General features: G+C 49.0%; 1 protein-coding gene across 1 annotated transcript in view; it reads left to right on the forward strand.

The window, feature by feature from the left end:
* LOC138919874 (rho GTPase-activating protein 20-like) overlaps nt 1-13,177 on the forward strand; it is a 97,012-nt gene extending 83,835 nt beyond the window's left edge. Inside the window, exons 19-24 of the mRNA XM_070246462.1 lie at nt 1,877-1,982; nt 2,886-2,970; nt 5,882-5,954; nt 6,488-6,576; nt 9,366-9,527; nt 13,119-13,177. The gene's annotated coding sequence lies outside the window, so the exon portion shown is untranslated. The remainder of the gene's footprint in view (nt 1-1,876; nt 1,983-2,885; nt 2,971-5,881; nt 5,955-6,487; nt 6,577-9,365; nt 9,528-13,118) is intronic.
* Nucleotides 13,178-19,455: the final 6,278 nt, after the last annotated feature.

Below are 19,455 nucleotides of genomic sequence, written 5' to 3' on the forward strand. Positions count from 1 at the left end.
ACAGATGACGGGAAAGGAAACAATAACCCTGCACATTTTATGAAATGATGTGCTAGCAATCCTGCAATGAACATAAAATCATATTTGATTTCATGCTGTGAGAACGCCAATGTGGTGGTTAAATTGCAAAGATTACTGGAGAAGTTTTGTCTTCCTCCTGCTCCTCTCTAATTCTAAATCCCCTCAGCTGCTCTGCCTGTTCTTTCTGCCCCAGATAGCACTGCTGAGGGAAAAGGGCATTTAAAATGCTGCATAATGTTCACACCAACTCGGTCAGACTCATTTCAGTGTCATTTTTTACATAATATGATAAATAATATTCTTCTCATGATTCATTCCAGAGACATTGACGAACTCCACACAATGAAATGCCTAGAGAGACAGTAACATAGGGACACAGGAAGTACTAATTTGCAGTCTCCTGTACAACTAAGACTGAGCAAATGTCACAGAGGACGGCAATGACCTTGGTGGTGGTCAATAGGGGGACTGCCTTATAACCATTTATTAAGCTCTGCCCGTATTTTGGTGCATATTTTCAAATTTATTTTGCGTATATTTTTAAAGCATTTGTAATATATAAATATTGTTTTATGTAAAAACCCCAACAGAACCTGTCTCAGACCTGGTCAGTATCAGGATTCAAGTTACTGGGAGTTGTTCACTTGGTGAATTTAGAAAATCAGACGGCAATTATTTGTTCTCTGGCCAGAGTTTCATTTGTCATCTGAGAGAGAGAGGCTGCATGGGGCTCACTCCATTTGGCCCAAACAGAAGTCTGCAGTTGCTTGTCAAATAAATGTCTTTATGTTGTTGCATATGCAAAATACCCTTCTCTTTTCAGGCTGAGTAATATTTCTTGGCATTATCTTTATCTATTCATCTGTCGATGGACACTAAGCTGTTTCCATATCTTGGCTCTTGTGAACAAGGCTGCAGTCAACACAAGAATGCAGATGTCTCTTTGAGATTCTGATGTCAATTCTGGTGGATATATACCCCAAAGTGGGATCGCTGGATTGTGCTGAGTGAAATAAGCCAGTCACAGAAGGACAAATATTGTGTGATTCCACTTATGCGAGCTATCTGAAACGGTTCAACTCACTATAGTTGACAACACTGCATTGTGTCATTGAAATTTGCGAAGAGAGAACTTAAATATGCTCGCAAGAAAAAGAAAGAGAAGAAAAGAGAAACCTGTGTGGTGACGGATGTGTTATTTATCCTGATGAGGGGAAACCTTTTGCGATGTATCAAATCATGTCATTGTAAAGAGATACGTTTATTTGGCAGTGATGCCCTATTAAAACTGGAAAAATACCCCCCAAACCAAAAAAGAAGAAAAAAATGTGAAACTCACAGAAACAGGAGAATGGTGATTGCCAGGAGCTGGGGGAAGAGGAAAGAGGGAGCTGCTGTCCGACAGGCACAAAGTTTCAGTCGTGCAAGATGAGTAAGTTCTAGAGAGCTGCTCACAGCCCTGTGCCCAGAGTTCCCAGTACTGCAGTGTGCGCTTATGACTTGGTTAAGTGGGCCGACCATAGGGTAAGGGTTCTTACCACAATAAAAAAAAAAACTGGGCAATTTCTGGTGATCACAAAATGCTTAGAGTATATAACTGAAGGAGTAGTACATGAAATATCAAACTTCAAAATTAGATAATTTCGAAGAAATGAAAACTAGAATTGTTTGACATTGAAAGAATTAATATCTCACTAAATGGATTCTCCGAAAAAGATGTACAGTGTTTATAAGTGCAGCGTTGAGAGGATCTGACGGGGTGACATTTTAATAAACTACTTGACGTTTAGTGGATACTCAATAAATGTTCATTCTCCTTTCATTTCTGGTAACTTTGGACCCAATTCCTTCCCAGAGGCATCAGAAGAGATCACATTCATGTGCTTAGAGAACGTCACGTGTGCTCTGCGTCCTCCACGTAGGCAGGGCGGGATGGCTGAAGTGGGCTGGAGTGCCCACAGGTAGGTGTGTCCCTGATCAAACCTTAGCATGTCAGGTTCTAGTAAAATAGTTTCTCCTTAGAGCAGACTTTTTAAGAACAGAATGCTCTAGCATATTTCAAAATTGTTCATTTTTTCTTTCCTCTGTGGAAGCACAATATTTTTTCTCAGACATTCACTGTAAGAAGCAGGTCCAGCTGCTGGAGGCAAAACTCACAAAAGTTTGGGCCCCTGTGACCAGGTCCTCCTGGAATTTTAACTCTCTGAGGGTCCACACTTGTCCACACTGGGCCTCCTGCAGATTGTCCATTACAGGTTAGGCTTCCCTGCCCCAGCACTGGTCCCCTCGGGGGCTCAGTTGTGATTCTCTGCGTTCACCTGTGAGTCTCCCCAATCTGGGGGCGGCAATTTGCCCAAGACCTCACTGCTCTTATGAACCTAAGAACAGCTGGAGCCTTTTCAGTTTGTTCAGCTGTTTAGTGTTTGGGGATGGAGTGGAGACTTCCAGGCTCCTAACATCATGGACCAGAAACCAGAAGTCAAGCCAACACCTTATTTGTTTTATTTATAGCTCTTCTAATTAATACGGACTGGACATATAATAAAGGGTCCATATTTGAAATGCATAATTTGATACCTTTTGACAATTTATACCCCTTTGAAAACATCAGCACAATCAAGAGAGTGAACATTTCCACCCTGGCACAGTGCTTGTCCTAGGCTGTGCTGCTGGCACTTCCTGCCCCAGCAGTGGCAGGCTCTAATCTGGGCAGTGCTCTGCCCTGCTTGGGTGTACAAAGGCCTGGCCACTGGGTGGGTGCCTCCAGTCCGGAAGTGTTGAGCCTGGTGCCTGGACCACCCAACAAGAAATGGTCCTAGTTCCTGAGAGCAGGGGTCTGATTCGGTCCTCTCTTCTCTCCCCAGGTGGCTGGAGATGCTCATGTTCTATCCCAGGACCAACAAACAGAACCAGAAGAAGAAGCAGAAAGTCGAGCCACCCACGCCACAGGTAGGCAGTGGGTTTGCCAGTTGGTGTCCACTTTGTGGTTTCAGAGATGAGGAGCTGGGGCAAAGCGAGAGTACCCCAGAAGATTCAAGGGCTTCAGGACCCAGCCTAAAATTAGGGGTGAGGGAAGGATTCAGGTCAGGGCTGAGGTGGTCACCAGCCCTGCACGTTGTCTCCATCCTTACAGTGGTCTGTGGGCTACAATCTGCATGCTCCTCTTCAAGCCACAGGGCAGGACCCACTACAGGGACAGGGTGGCCTGCTTGTGTGGTCTGGGGCTGCCCCAGGAGGCTTCCAGCCAGGGGGCAGGTGCTGAGGAGCAGTAGCAGAGCGTGTGTCTCTTCCCCTGGCTGTCCTTCCAGCTGCTGGGAAGCAAAGAGCATGCCAGGAGGGGTTGCTGGCTGCACAAACTCCTCATGCGCCACAGTCCAAGGAAGGACTCAGCTCGGTTCCACTTTCTACACAGAGATGCTCTTGCAGAGAGCAGGCTGAGAAAGGGGAGCCAAGTGAAGGGCAATTCGGGGACCCCACTCTTGCTCTGGGGCCTTGACCATAAATGGAAAATTTGGTGCTGGTCTTGATTTGTGTGCACCTGCTCTGACTCCCATGTGACCAGAGTGGGAGGTGGCTGGGGTGGTCCCACCAGGTCCAGTCCTTCCCCAAAGACCCCTCTCCTCTCCCTTCTCTTCCCCAGCCAGTGTCCAGGGGCTCAGGGCACCAGGAAAGGTTCTGAGCCTCAGTGAACTGATTTGCAAAATGGGCTTGTTTTGATCCAGTTATAGGATTATTTGTGAGCTTGAAAGGAGGTCTTGGGCCCAGTGTGGGTGCTCAGTAAATGTTATTCCTTTCCTCTGTGCTCAGGCTTCACTGTTACCAAGTGTTCTTGCCTGATCGAGCCTCGCAGTAACCCTGAGAATGAGCAGAGTGGAGATTGGGGGTCCCTTGGGCATCTTGCAAGGCCCAGAGCCTGGCAGAGGTCCAGGCATAGCAGAACATGGCTACCCCCAGGGTTCAGCAGTCCTTCCTGGTGCTCTCTCCTTCACTGAGTGGCAGAGATCAGCCTGGGTGGAACTGGGTCCCCCTTCTCCTCTATGCCCCCCGGGTCTCCCCTGGATTTGCCTGCCCTGGGCTGCTGCACAAACCCTCCTACTAGTAGAGTGCAGCTCTGGGCCTGCTCTCAGCTGATGGTCATTGTCTGCCCTCTGTCTACCCTCCCCAAGGAGTCCTAGGCTAGCATCCTCTGGAAGGTAGTGTCCCTGGCAAAATCAAATGGGAGTTGTTCCTGGAGACTGAACAGCTTCCTGCTGGGGAACAGCAGACACACATGCAAATCCCCCAAACCTGGCTGGTTTGAGAGAAAAAACTCCCAGGCAGAATAACAGCATTCAGGGTTACACTGCGTTTCCATAGTAATACCTTGGAAATAGTGCCGTAGCAGACCTCCTGCCTCCAAATAAGGCAACTGCACGTGCAGAAGACACGCTCGGCCCAGACCAGGGAATTTGATGGTGCTCCTGCTCCCTAGCCGTTCCCTCCCCTGTGACGTCCCCTCCCCCAAATAATGCTGGCCTTGGCCAAGCTTCACCTTTTCTGTTGGTAGCAAGAGCCATGTGATCACAGGGTGGGAAGAGCCCCCACTTCCCTGAGGGTCTGTTAGAGCCCGGGCGGTCTGGGGTCCCAGCCTCTTCCACTCAACCACTCCCAAGCCCCAGCAGAAGCCAACCAGGCAGAGTCTCTTTTCCTTTGCCCCTTGCTCCTCAGAGCATCACCTTGAGGCTGCTGGTTTCTGGAAGCTGTGAACTTTCATCAGGGCCACGCTGCTGTGAGTCAGTCTCATGGGGTGAGGTGGGGCCTTTCCAGAGGAGAGCTGCTGATCTCTGAGAAAGCCTCCCTTCCTCAGCCTGATGCCAGAGTCATTCTAGTGCACCAGAGGAAGCTGAGGGGGAAGCCTAAAGCCTTTGGGGCTCCTGTAAAGGCAAGAACCCAAGACCCCATACCTGGCCTCTGTCTCCATGGCCTGGGAGTTTCAGATCAAACCAATGGGGAGCTGCTACACCCCATTCCAGGCCAGAACCCTCCTTCTCATTGGGTTCCTGCTCAGTTTCTGTGCCCAGGAAGTAGAAAGAAAGGCTGTCGTTGAAACCCCTTCCAGAGAGGGGGCCTGCTTAGCACATGGAGGTGATGGAGGCCGCTTGGCCCAGGCCTGCCTTCCTACCCTATTTCCTCTTTCCTCTTGCTTTGAAAACCCTTTCTGAGTAGCCAGATAAATAGCACAGACTTCATTATAGCATTGACATCCCTGAGCAGTGCCGCTGTCCTGGCCACACAGGGACATAGAAAACCTGGTGCCTCCACTCCTTCCTTGTGCACAGGCACTCAGGGTCTCTGTCGGCATGAGCTCCAGCATCCCTCTCCGCCACAGTGGTGACAGTGTGTGGAGCGGTAGCAGTGCCATGTGGCCCTGGCCTGGCCTGAGGCATCTTACTTTCCACATACCTGCTTTGGAGAAGAGAAGCAACTTTCCCTAGAGACAAGGCTTCCTCCCATCACCCACCCAGCCCCTCTCCTGGAAGCCAGCATGGCTTTTCTGCTGCCAGACTGTCCTTCAGTCCCCGCTGACTTGATCAGGCTTTGGCTGCTGTTCATGGCCCCCATTCTCTGGGAAGAGTCCTCCAGAAGCAGGGAACGTGGGGAGGGATCTGGGGACGCAGCCAGCCCTGCACAGGTCGGGGGGCCCTGGGTGTGGGAAATGCATGCATTTCCCTTGCATTTCAGGCCTGGAATTTCCTCTGCCTCTTGCAAAAATTAAGCATAGATCTACCATATGATCCAACTATCCCACTGCTGGGTATTTATCCAAAGAACTTGAAAGCACAACGGCATAAAGATACATGCACTGTTATGTTCATTGCAGCATTATACACAATAGCCAAGACATGGAAGCAACCTAGGTGCCCATCAAGGGACAAATGGATAAAGAAGATGTGGTATGTATACACAATGGAATACTACTCAGCCATAAGAGATTATGAAATCCGGCCATTTGTGACAACATGGGTGGTCCTTGAGGGTATTATGCTGAGTGAAATTAGTCGGAGGGAGAAAGTCAAATACCGTATGATCTCACTCAGAAGATAAAAATAACGACAAACAAATACCTAGCAACAGAGATTGGATTGGTGGTTCCCAGAGGGGAATCAGGGCTGGAACAGGGCAAAAGGGGTGATTAGGTTCACACGTGAGGGGGTGGACTATAATTTGTTTTTGTGTGTTGAACATGATGCAGTCTACACAGAATTTGAAATATATCACGATGTGCATCTGAAAGCTATATAATGTTATAATCCAATGTTACTGCAACTAAAATGATAAAAAATAAAAACATAAATTAAAATTTTTTTTTAAATAATGAAAATTTGCTACCAAAACAACACAGTAATGATTCATAGAGGCAACATATTAAGAGGATACCAAAAGTGCAAATGGAATATTTACCACATATATATTTTTTTATTCCCAGACTGTGCTTTGTGACCTGCCTTTGCCTGGAGGAGTCACGCCTTGCATGCTGATAACAATTCTGGGCACTGTGAAGCGCAGTGCAAACAGGTGAACAGCAAGATTAGCAAGTCTGTCGTATTTGCTGATTGGTTTAGAATTTTTAAAACTACACATTTAGAATCTTGGCTATACCACAGTACGGGATTATCCCATAAATCAATATGTATTCCCAATACGGGGACAACGTTTCCCTCACTGAATCTTAAACCAGAAGAATCAAGAATAAAACAGTCCTACTTTCTGAGGACAAAGAGGAAGAGCAGGAAACCCATTCTGTTGGTGTTTCCTGGCAGTGAAAGCCTTAGAGCTCAAGGAAACGTGGAGCTTTTGTAATATGATGCCTGGCCGTCTCTCCACCTCTGCGCCATACATTGTGTAAACAACCAAGCATGCACATTATGTCTACATGCCCATCAAAAACAAGGTGTGAAAACAAAAAGACCCCACTGGACATTGTTCCAAGTTGGTCTGAGCGCTTGAAAGTGATGCCACTCTGTCCTGATGTGCGTGCAAATCTCCCCGCAGTTGTGCAGGTCACAGTGCAGTCTCGGACCTTGCAAGCTCGGCTGCCATTTCCATCTTCATAGTGGGGGCAACAGCAGGGTCACAGATTTCTATGGTGTTAGCCTGGTCTACAGCTGACAAGTGGCAGGATGGAGAACCCCAGTTTTCTGAGCAGACTCTATATACTTAGAAGATTTGAACAGATCCCTCAAGTTACAAGACTTCCTCAAAATAAATCAACCTTTGCCCTTGGAACTGGTTTGACTGAGGTGAGCTAGGATGGGGTAAGATTGGAGCTAACAGGTAAATCCGTGCTGATCCATGGCTGCCCTGGGATGCCTGGGCCTGGTGATCACCACTGGTTATACCTACGTGTAAAACAAGAAGGCTAAGGATATCCTGAAGCTGTCCAGTACGCCCGTCCCTGAGGTCAGTGGTGCCACTAAAGCTACTGCAGCCATTAATTCATCTGTGTTTCTGGGTCTTATGACCAGGACACAAAAGGCACAAAGTCAAGCTATGCACACAGGTTTATTCAATAATTTGCAAACAGACTCCATGAGTGTCTGTCACCTTTTTCCTGGTGAATCAAAGGGAGCCACCTCCTCTGTTAGCAGGAGATAGACTCAGCTCTGATCTGATCATTTTACATCCAAATGGCCCACTCACTCCAACCTCCAGCCAGCTTCCTCTGGTTCCGCATGAAGGTCACCACCCTAAGCCAACTGCTACTTCCACACAGCCTGTACAGCTTCTGATGGCACAGTTCTTCCCTGCACAATAAAGCTTGCCTCACAGCAAAGTACAAAACATATATATCCTCTGCCTATGTCCTCGTCCATCTTTCCTCCCAACATAAGGTAGGACCCAGCACACCTTACCCTGTGCACACAGCACTCATGATTTGTTAATATCTGCTCTCCTCCCTGTACGACCCCTCTCATGCAGGACCACACTGATATACATATCTTTGCTTTATTTAGGGTTATTGCACTGGAAACTTTAGCTCCAGGAACACTAGAAATGCAGACTGACACTGCGGCCACTCAGAAGTAATTCTGGTTGAAGTGGTTAAGGTGGTCTAAACTGAAAAAATTATTGCTTGGTCCTGCAAATTCTATGTGAGGAATTACAAGAAAAAAAGAACACTGAAGGCAGTAGAGATGACAGTATCTTGCTTTTCACTGCAGAGGAAATATAGGCATTGGATTTTCAGTCAAATACAAATTCTATTGCCATTGGCTATCTTGGTCTTTTCCCTGTGAATTTAATCATTGGAAGACACAGTGTGGTGTATGTGTTCATTACTGGGTGAATCAAAACATACAGAGAATCATTGTTAAAAGGTCTAGAGTGCAGACGTTGCTTTAAAACCAGAGCACATGCTGATTCTGTCAGTGCTCTATGGGGTTCGCTGAGACACTGAGGGAAAGAGTTAGTGATTCGGCAGCCAGGACTTGTGTTTGCCTTGACATCCAAGTGCAGGAACTGGGGTCAAAAAGCCAAGCAGCACTTTCGTGGGGTTGGCCCCGTGGCCGAGGGGTTAGGTTCTCGTGCTCCGCTGCATGCGACCCAGTGTTTCGTTGGAGCGAGTTCTGGGCGCGGACATGGCACTGCTCATTGAGCCACGCTGGGGCAGTGTCCCACATGCCACAACTGGAGGGACCCACGGCTAAGAGTATACAGCTATGTACCGGGGGGCTTTGGGGAGAAAAAGGAAAAAATAAAATCTTTGGAAAAAAAAAAAAAAAGCCAAGCATCACTTTCATTAGTTCCACTTGACATCATGGAATGTTTACCACATTTATTGTCACGACTTTACAACTTAGCATCGGAATACTGAACTTTAACGATGTTGTCTAGCTCTTGCTGTGTCAGGACTTGGCTTTTGGTTAACTATGAGGAAGCCAAGTATTTGAAAGCTCTTATTTGCCATTAGTAGGGATTAAAAGCAGGCTGGCAGGGCAGGAAGGAGGTAACCGTTATTCTCTGCAAAGTAAAGCATAAAGTGCCCTCAAAGTGGCCCGAAAACCTCTGTGAGAAAACCTTGAAGACCTTTCATGGGTAGAGGTGGTAAAGAGGGAATGACAGCTGACTAGAATGACGTGACCAAGACAACGAGGCAAAAAACTCAGCACGTTGTCTTGCTTCCTGTCAGATGCTCATGTATTACATCCAGTCCTTGGCCCAGGGTACCGTCAGTGTGATTTCTGTTTAGAAAATTGTCAGGTATTTATACAATGATTTGCTCTTTAGAAAATTGCATGTTCTTCACTTGATACAAATGCACAGCTTGAATCATTTTACTAACTCTGGTCTTTGGTTTAAAACAGGCTTGCTTGAGATTTCAAGAGAGGGCATGAGTTCGCCTTCCACTGTAACCCGCGCTTCAGTGAGAACAACAGGGGAGCCATTGTTTGCATTACAAAGCTGGATAATATCTGGGGAAAGGAAGACAGACAGGCAGATTTCCCCTTTGAAAGTGGTAAACCAAAGTAAGTTATTGCTACTATGAGATATTGAAAATGTCTGTTGCTCATGGGACTCGCTCTAAACCACAATGCCCTTGAAATGAATTTTCATCAGCTCTCCTGAGACACCTAACTAGGACATCTCCTCCCCATCCCAGGGGACCAGGCACTGCAGGCTGGAACAGGGCAGGAGCGCTGACCACAGGACCTTGGCACATGTCAGGATTTGGAGATGGCTCTTTAAGGAGGTGAAATGAGGTCCTGATGCAACGGGACTGGGGTCCTTATGAGAAGAGGAGACACAGATGCAGAGGAGCAGCCCCGTGAGGACGGAGGCAGAGACGGGAGGGAGGCGGCCACCAGCCCAGGGACCCTGGAGCCCCAGACACTGGAAGAGGCCGGAGGGACCCTCCCGTGGAGCCTCCGGAGGGAGCACAGCCCTGCAACCCTTGACCTCAGACTCTGGGCTCCAGGATGGGGTAGGACGGATCCCTGGGGTTCAAACCCCTGAACGGTCCTTCACCTGGAACTCTCCGGACCTGCACTCTGCCTCACCCATCCAATCCCGTTTTGCATACTTGGCCACCCCTCAGCCTGATTCCCAGCCCCCGAGCGGCCCAGGCAGCCCCGACAGGGTGTGCCGACGACCTGGGTGGGGGGACCGGAGGCAACTGCCCCCCACTAACGATTCCCCTAAACCCCATCTTCCCTCCGGCATCTGATACGCAGACGCCCTCGGCTCACGCCCCATTCCTTTATATCCAGGCCGATGACACCCGGCCCCCCCCCAGGGCTCCCCGGCCGAGCGCTCGGTGTCCGGGGCTGATTACCGCCCAGCTTGCTGCGTGAAAGATGTGAGTCCTGACTCGGTTGGGGGCCAAGCGGCCCCAATTAACACAGCAGTGGCTTTCATGTTCACCTCAATTAAGCCGGCTGCCGTTTCCTGAGTCGTTTCCGGGGCAGCCACACATCAAAGGGCCTCGCGGGCCACGCAGCAGGTGACGCTCATTTGCACACTGACCCAGGCAGGCGGGGGCGGGGGGTGCTCTGCGAGGGACCAGGAGCTGGTTGGGGTGAAGGGTCATGGGTCGGGTCCTCCAGGGAGGGTCCCTCCTGCCTCTTCTGCTTATCAAACCATGTGAGGCAGCATCTTGCATACAAAATGCAGGAAAACGGGCATGGATGTGAGTTCAGGGCCACTCTTCCTCAGAAAAAACTGATCTCTGATTCAAAGGATGACTCGGGTCTTGAGTCAGAGGCCGCTTCCCCCTTTGATGAGCCTGGTGGTGGGGAGGTCACAGGGCATGGTGGGCACTGCCTCCTTCCACCTCTGAGGTCCGACCACCGTCCTTCAGAAGCGCAGGACCTGACTGACCCAAATCACCCATCACAAACCGACTCCCAGACAGCATTGCCTCCCAACCTCAAAACCACCATCAAAAGGGCCCAGTCGGTCCCCACATTTGCTTGTCTCCTTCCCCGTGCAAAAACCGACGCTCCATCCTCGGTGCCGAAAGCACGAAAACAGATGCCTGCATCCTGGGACGGTGATCTAGCCGCTGTTTGCAGGAGGAATAAATGAGACCGAAAACGAATGGGCAAAATACGGTCCATCTGTGCAGTGGAATATTATGCAGCCATGAAAAAGGAGCCCATGTCCAAATCTGCTTCCTTTTCATGGCTGCGTAATATTCCCTCCACAACGGCCTGTGTGCTGTTCCTCCATTTATGCAGCTGTGGACACTTGTGGCGTTCGATGCATCTGATTTTTATAAGTCGGTCTATTAACCTGAGCCGCTTCCTGTCCATTTTCCTTTCTCCAGGGGCTCAGTATTTATTCCCAGGCCACGTGACCCTGGGGCATCATGTCCCTGGGCAGCATTGACAGCTGTCGACCCTGCAGAGAGGCCCCCCTGTCCTGCTGTTTGCACAAGACCCCACCCACCTCGCCCCCATCTCCACGTGGAGCTGGCCTGTCAGATGCAGCAGGAGATGCAAAAAAAATCCGGCACAAAGTGGATTTTTCATTTCTCAGGAATACTTGGGAAATGACTAGAAGGAAACACTAACAAAAATTAGCAAGAGTGACAAGGCAATGGTAATGAGCACGCTGTCTTTCAAAAGAAGAAATCATTCAAAATATTTCTTTATCAGAGTCGCAAACACAATCATGTCCTCTGGTACAGTAAAACCACTTTAAAGGTATATTCCAGCACCCTGCTACATTCCATCCCATTTCCCGTATATATTCTCTATCAGTGCACATCACACTGTATATACATATTCCAGCACCCTGCTCCATTCCATCCCATTTCCTGCATCTATTCTCTATCAGTGCACATCACACTTTATGTTTACTCATGAGATCTAAACTTCGTGTACAAAATACTCATCACCCTGAATAAGAGAGAGTGCAAGATGGCACAATCAAGCACACAGACTCAGCACGCTCTTCACAGTCTACTTTCCTTCAGAAGATGGGCAAGTTCCTTTCCCTCCAGCTCTCATTTTTCTCCTCTGCCAATATTTATTCATCCACTAGATCCTAGTTACTGTCCAAAAAAATTTATCAGCAGTTCTCTATATTTTAGATATCAGACTTCCCTCTGACATACTAATGGCAAGCATTACCCCATTCCATTGACTTTCTTTTTATCTTTGTTTTCTTTGATGTAAATGTTTCTTATTTCCATATATATAGGATTTGAATTTTTCTATTTTGCCACCAATAATTTCCTTTCATGTTTCTATAATTTCTAATTTACTCAGTAACTCCCCTGTCTCAGATTGTATCCTAAGAAATTATCAGAAACTTGGACACACTGAAACGGATCACACTTATGTGGAGATGGCAGTGGTGGGGAAGGACAGAAAGGGGTGGAAATGTATAAATTTTGCATTGTTTGACAGGCATCTTTACTTCTTTCAGTTTTTAATAGAGTGCCATTCCTGTCTTCCATTGTAAAGACCAGGGAAATAAAAATCTAATGTTGAGACATAAAAGAGAAGCTTGAACAAAAGTTGACCTTTTAAAAGATGTTAATTGAAGGATTACGTATAATAGGAAAATTAGAAATAGCTTAAATAGCTAATACGAAGAGAGTGATTGATTTGTAATATATAGCATATGTAAAACATAAAACATATACAGCAATTAATTAAAACATTTTCTTTTAAAGAAAGATGTGGGTTTTTAATAACTGAAAATTTAACATTTAATTAGATCATCAGGGACATAATTAGATTGAGCTATTTGCAGGAATTTTTAAACTATATTTTTTGCATAAAAACTATTATTACACTGCTGGTGAAAATTAAAACACAAGAAAGGTTCACGCGATCTTGCCAGATCACCCAGCTAATCCCAGGCTTTGTCAATATGTGTGTGTGACTTGTAAATAATTGCAGTCTGTCAACTCTGTATTTATACTTTTTCAGAGATGATTTTGGAGATGTGTGTTTAAATTTTACAGAGATTTTTTAACAGTGTTTTTAATCATGTTTTATGAGTTCTAAAGCAGCATAAAAGAAAAATATTTGTCACCTTATATAAAACATCTACATAATAAAAATGCCATTTAACATATTTATTGTATTTCTGCTATGTTTTCTCAGACAGTTTCTGAGGGAAGAATCATCAACAGCTTTTAATTATTGCTGGAAGAAAGCAGCAATAAGTGGATGAGAAAAGAAAAGTTTGAGTGAGTTCTACTTTCTTTAAGTCTCCAAATGGACACTTAAGGGGGAAAATGCTGATCCAAAGCAATGGCTGACAGTGTTCCGGATTAAATGAGAGCCTATTCATCCTCTAAACATGTAAGACTGATTGGGAAAATCTCTATATTTGTTTTCTAGAAAGACTCCACAGTTTATACTTGTGGCCAACTAATGTTAAATTTTGTAATTCTTACTAATTTTTTATAGCAATACCTCTTGCTCTTGATGTCTCAATACTTTAACTAAAAATGCTCATAATTTCTAATGGTAGATCCAAGGATATTGTTATTGTTGTTGTCATTATTAGTATTTTAAAGTACCATTTATTGAAAATCTACTATTTGCCAGGTACTGTAATATAATTTATCTTAAATCTCCATGGAGAAGAGACTGTTATCAAACTGAGGTTTACGAAGGATTACGTCTCTTGCCCAAGGCCATATATGGCCTTCAACCTTTGGATTTCAAACAGTGGCAGGGTAGAGATTAAAACCCAAGTCAAAGCCCACACTCTTTGCCACTACCCTGTACACATCTTGGGCCGCTGCTAGACACACCAGAACCACCTGTTGGATATGCCAGAAACATCTGCCGGATACGCTGAAACCACCTGCCAAATATGCCAGAATCAGGTCCCGGACATGGTGGAAACACCTGCCAGACATGTCCAAATCACCTGTCAGATACGCCAAAACCATGTGCCACACATGCCGGAACCACCTCGTGGATACATCTGCTGGATACTCCAGAAACAGGAAAACCACAGGACGGAACCAGGTGCCAGACAAGCGTTAGGCCCCTTCCAGACTAGCCTGAACCACTTGCTGGACCAGCCTGAATCACTTTATGGACATTCCAGAACCACATGCCCAGCATGCTAAAACCGAGTGACTGACACGCCACAACCACCTGCTGAGCACACCTGAACTGGTCACTGTGAAACCACCTGCCGGATACACCAGAACCAGGTGCCGGACATGCCAGAACCACCTGCCAGATACACCAGACACAGGTGTCGCACATGCTGAAACCAGGTTCCCAACATGACTGAACCACCTGCCAGACACGTTGGAGCCACCTGCCGGATATGCCAAAAACAGCTGTTGCACATGCTGGAACCAGGTGCTGGACACACCTGAACCACCTGCTGGACAAGCTTCAACCACCTGCTAGACACAAGGGACCCACTTGCCGGACATGCTGTCATCACCTTCAGGAAACGCCAGAACCATCAAGTGAACATGCCAGAAGCACCAGCCGAACATGCCAGAGCCAGGTGCTTGACACGCCATATCTGCCTGCCAGACACACTGAAATCACCTGCCAGATATGCCAGAACCAGGTCCCGGATACGCCAGAACCAACTTCCAGGCAAGCCAGAAAAATCTGCCGGACACGCCAGAACCACCCCTCAGACTGGCCAAAAACACGAAAGTGAAATGACGGGATCATGTCCTGGACATGTTGTAGCCACATGTCAGACACGCTGGAATCAACCGCTGGACATGCTGGAACCAACTGCTGGACACCCCGGAAGCACCTACCGCACATGTCAGAACCACCTTCTGGACATACTGGAAACTCATGCCAGACAACAGGAACCCCCTGCCTGACAAGCTGGAACCACCTGAATGACATGCCAGTACCACTGCTCGGACATGCCAAAACCAGCTGCAAGACAAAACTGAAACACCTGCCAGACAAGACTGAACCACCTGCTGGATACACCTGAACCACTTGACAGACACTCCAGAACCGCATTCCCAGCATGATGGAACCACATGTCCGATATGCCAGAAGCAGGTTCCGGAGGTGCTGAAACCACCTTCAGGACAGGCCTGAACCACCTGCTGGACCTGCCTGAACCACCTGACCGACATGCTTCAACCACCTGCTTGACTCCCCGGAACCACCTGCTGGACACCTGTTGGATATGCCAGAACCAGGTGCTGCATACACTGAAACCACCTGCCAAATGCCCAAGAACCAGGTGCCAGACATGGCGGAACCAACTGCCAGACATGTCCAAATCACCTGTCAGATATGCCAAAACCATGTGCCGGTCACACCAAAAGCACCTCTCGGACACGCCAGAACGAACTGCCAGATACGCCAGAAACAGGTACAGCTAGGGTGGAACCAGGTGCCAGATAAGCCCGAAGCAGCTGCTGGACTAGCCTGAACCACATCCTGGATGAGCCGGAACCACCTGCTGGACCATCCTGAACCACTTTACGGACATTCTGGAACCACATGCCAGGCACGCTGTAACCAGCTGCCCAACACGTAAGAACCACCTGCTGAACACGCCTGAACCACCTGCCCGACACGTGGGAACCACCTGCCGGATACACCAGAAACAGGTGTCACACATGCCGAAACAAGGTGCCAAACATGACTGAACCACCTGCCAGACATGCTGGAGCCACTTGCTGGGTATGCTAAAAACATGTGTTGCACACCCCGGAACCAGGTGCTGAACACGACTGAACCACCTGCCGGACAAGCCTCAACCACCTGCTGGAAGTGACTGAACCACTTGCAGGACATGCCATCACCAACTTCAGGACACACCAGATCCATCTGGTGGACACGCCAGAAGCACCAGCCGAACATGCCGGAGCCAGGTGCTGGACACACCAGAACTGCCTGCTGGACACACCAAAATCACCTGCCTGATATGCCAGAACCAGGTCCTGGTTACACCAGAACCGACAACGAGAGAGGCCGGAAAAACCTGCCGGTCACATCGGAACTACCAGTCAGTTACGCCGAAACCACCACCCCAATTTGACTGGATCAGGTCCTGGACATGTCGTAGCCAGCTGCTGGACACATTGCAATCACCTGCCAGACATGGGGGAACCAACTACCGGACACCCCAGAAGCACCCACTGGACACGTCAGAACCACCTTCTGGACATACTGGAAACTCATGCCAGACAACAGGAACCCCCTGCCTGACATGTTGGAACCACCTGAATGACACACCGGTACCACTGGCCGGACATGCTGGAACCACGTGCCAGACCAAATTGAACCACCTGCCAGACAAGACTGAACCACCTGACAGATACCCCTGAACCACTTGACAGACACTCCAGAAACACATGCCGAGCAGGCCAGAACCACCTGTCAGGTATGCCAGAACCAGGTGCCGGACACGCCGGAACCACCTTCCAGACATACCTGAACCACCTGCCAGATATGCTGAAATCACCTGCCAGATACCCTAGAACCAGGCCCCTTATATGCCGGAACAACCAGCCAGACATGCCAGAATCACCCACCAGAAACAGTGGAACCACCACACAGATATATCAGAACCACCCACCAGACCCGCCAGAAACACACCACAGACACGCCGGAACCACCTGGAACCACCCACTGGACACACTGGAACCACTACTCAGACATGCTGGAACCACCAACCAGACACACCGAACCAACTTCCGGACACAGCAGAAGCACCCACCAGACACCCCAGAACCATCTTCCAAACGTACCAGAACCACATACCAGACACACCAGAACCACCTGTTGGATATGCCAGAACCAGGTGCCGGATACACTGAAACCACCTGCCAAATAAGTCAGAACCAGGAGCCGGACACGACAAAAACACCTGCCAGACAAGCTGGAACCACCTGCCTAACATGCCAGAACAAACTGCCGGACATGCCGAAATCACCTTCCGGACACGCCAGAAAGAGTTCCTGGATATGCCAGAACCAATTTCCATAAAATGCTAGAACAACCTGCTGGACATGCTAGAATCAACCACCGGACACATTGGAACCACCTTCCTGACATACCAGAAACTCATGCCAGACACACAGGAACCCCCTGCCTGTCATGCCAGAACCACCTGAATGACATGCCAGTACCATCGGCTGGACATGCCATAACCACCTGCCAGAGAAAACTGAACCACCTGCCAGAAAAGACTGAGCCACCTGCTGGACATGCCTGAACCACTTGACGGACATTCCAGAACCACATGCCAGATACGCTGGAACCACCTGCAGTACAGGCCTCAACCACCTACTGGACACGCCTGAACCACCTGGTGGACACACCGCAACCACTTTCCGGATGCGCCGGAACCATCTGGTGGACATGCTGGAACCACCTGAATAACATGCTGGAACCACCTGACTAACATGCCGGAACCACGTGCCAGACACGCCAGCACCACCTGCTGGAAACCCCGGAACCACAGCCCAGACATACTGGAAGGACATGCTGGACATGCAGGAACCAATTGCTGCACACACCTGGACCACTTGCTGGACACCACCAAAGCACATCCTGGAGAGGCCTGAATCCGCTGCTGGACATGCCCAAACCACCATTCGGACACTTCAGGACCATGTTTCAGAAATGCCTGTACCACAGGACGGCCATGTCTGGACCATGTGCCAGATGCATCTGGACCAGCTGACAGACATGCCTGAACAACCAGCTGGACACCCCGGAACTACCTGCCAGGCATACCGGAGCCATCCACTGGAAACGCCTGAATCACCTGCCTGATATGTTGGAACCAACTGCCGGAAATGTTGGAAACAACACCCGGACAATCTGCAACTACCCATTGGAGACACTAGAATCAGATCCTGGACACACCAGAAGCACCTGCCGGACACTCTGGAACCACCTTCTGGAACCACTGGAATCACCCACTGGATACGAAGGAACCACCTTCCAGACACACCAGAACCACTTGTCAGATTCGGCAGAACCAGGTGCTGGACATGATGAAACCACCTGTCGGATATGCCAGAACCAGGTGCCAGACACGAGAGACCCACCTGCTGGACAAGCCGGAACCACCTGCCTGACATGCTGGAACAACCTGCCGGACACGCCAAAATCATCTGCCTCATACACCGGAACCAGGTCCTGGAAAAACCTGCCAGACACACCGAAACCACCACCTGCACACTCCGAAACCACCAACCCGATTCTGGCAGTTCCTGCAGGTGGTTCCAGAGTGTCTGGCAGGTGCTTTTGGTGTGCTGGGACCTGATTCTGCCATCTCCGGTGGGTGGTTCCAGAGTGTCCTTGTGGTGGTGTCCAGCAGTTGGTTCCAGCGCGTCAAGCAGGTGGTACAGGCGTTTCTGGGAGGTGCTTTGTGGGTGTCTGGCGAGTGGTCCGGGTGTGTCTGGCAAGTGGTTCCAGCATGTCCGGCGTGTCCTTCCACTATGTCTGGCCTGTAATTCCTCATGTCCAGCCAGTGGTTCTGGCGTGTCCGTCACTTGGTTCTGGCATGTTTGGCAGGTGGTTCTGGCAAGTCCACCAGATGGTTCTGGCTCATCCTGAAGGTGGTTATAGCATATCTGGCAGGTGGTTCAATCATGTCCAGCAGGTGGTTCAGTCTTGTTCAGCAGGTGGTTCAGTCATGTCCAGCACCTGCTTCTGGCATGTGAGAAAGCTGTTTCTAGCATATCCAGCAGGTGGCTCCAGTGAGTCCGGCAGGTGGTTCAGTTGTGTCCAGCACCTTGTTTCTGTGCGTGCGACACCTGTTTCTGGCATATCAGGCAGGTATTTCTGGCATGTCCAGCAGGTTTTTCACTCAAGTCTGGCAGTTGGTTCAGGCGTGTCCAGCAGGTGGTTCTGGCGTGTTGGGCACCTGGTTCCAGCATGCCCGGCATGTGATTTGGGAATGTCTGTAATGTGGTCCTGGCTGGTCCAGCAGTGGTTCAGACTAGTATGGCAGCTGCTTCAGGCTTGTCTGGCACCTGGTTCTGGCCTGTCCTGGACCTGTTTCTGGTATATCTGGCAGATGGTGCCGGTGTGTCTAAGAGGTGGTTCCGGTGTGTCTGGCAGATGGTTTTGGTGTACTCAGCAGGTGATTTGGAAGTGGCCAGCAGGTGTTTCCTCCATGTCTGGCAACTGGTTCTGGCGCATTTGGTAGGTGGTTTCAGTGTATCCGGCACCTGGTTGCCCCATATGCAAAAGTTGGTTCCAGCATGTCTGGCAGGTGGTTCCGGGGTGTCAGACCAGAGATTCCACCATGTTTTGCAGATGGATCAGTGCTGTCCAGCAGGTGGATCAGTCGTTCTGGCAGTGGGTTGCAGCATATCTGGCGGTGGTTGTGGCGTGTCCAGAAGGTGGTTCTGTCGTGTCCGGCAGGTGGTTCTGGTGAGTCAAGCAGGTGGTTATGGCATGTTTGGCAGGTGGTTCAGGCGTGTCTGTCAGCTGGTCCAGGTGCATCTGGCACATGGTCCAG

This window comes from Equus caballus, chromosome 21 (assembly GCF_041296265.1).
Source record: "Equus caballus isolate H_3958 breed thoroughbred chromosome 21, TB-T2T, whole genome shotgun sequence".
Classification (NCBI taxonomy): domain Eukaryota; kingdom Metazoa; phylum Chordata; class Mammalia; order Perissodactyla; family Equidae; genus Equus; species Equus caballus.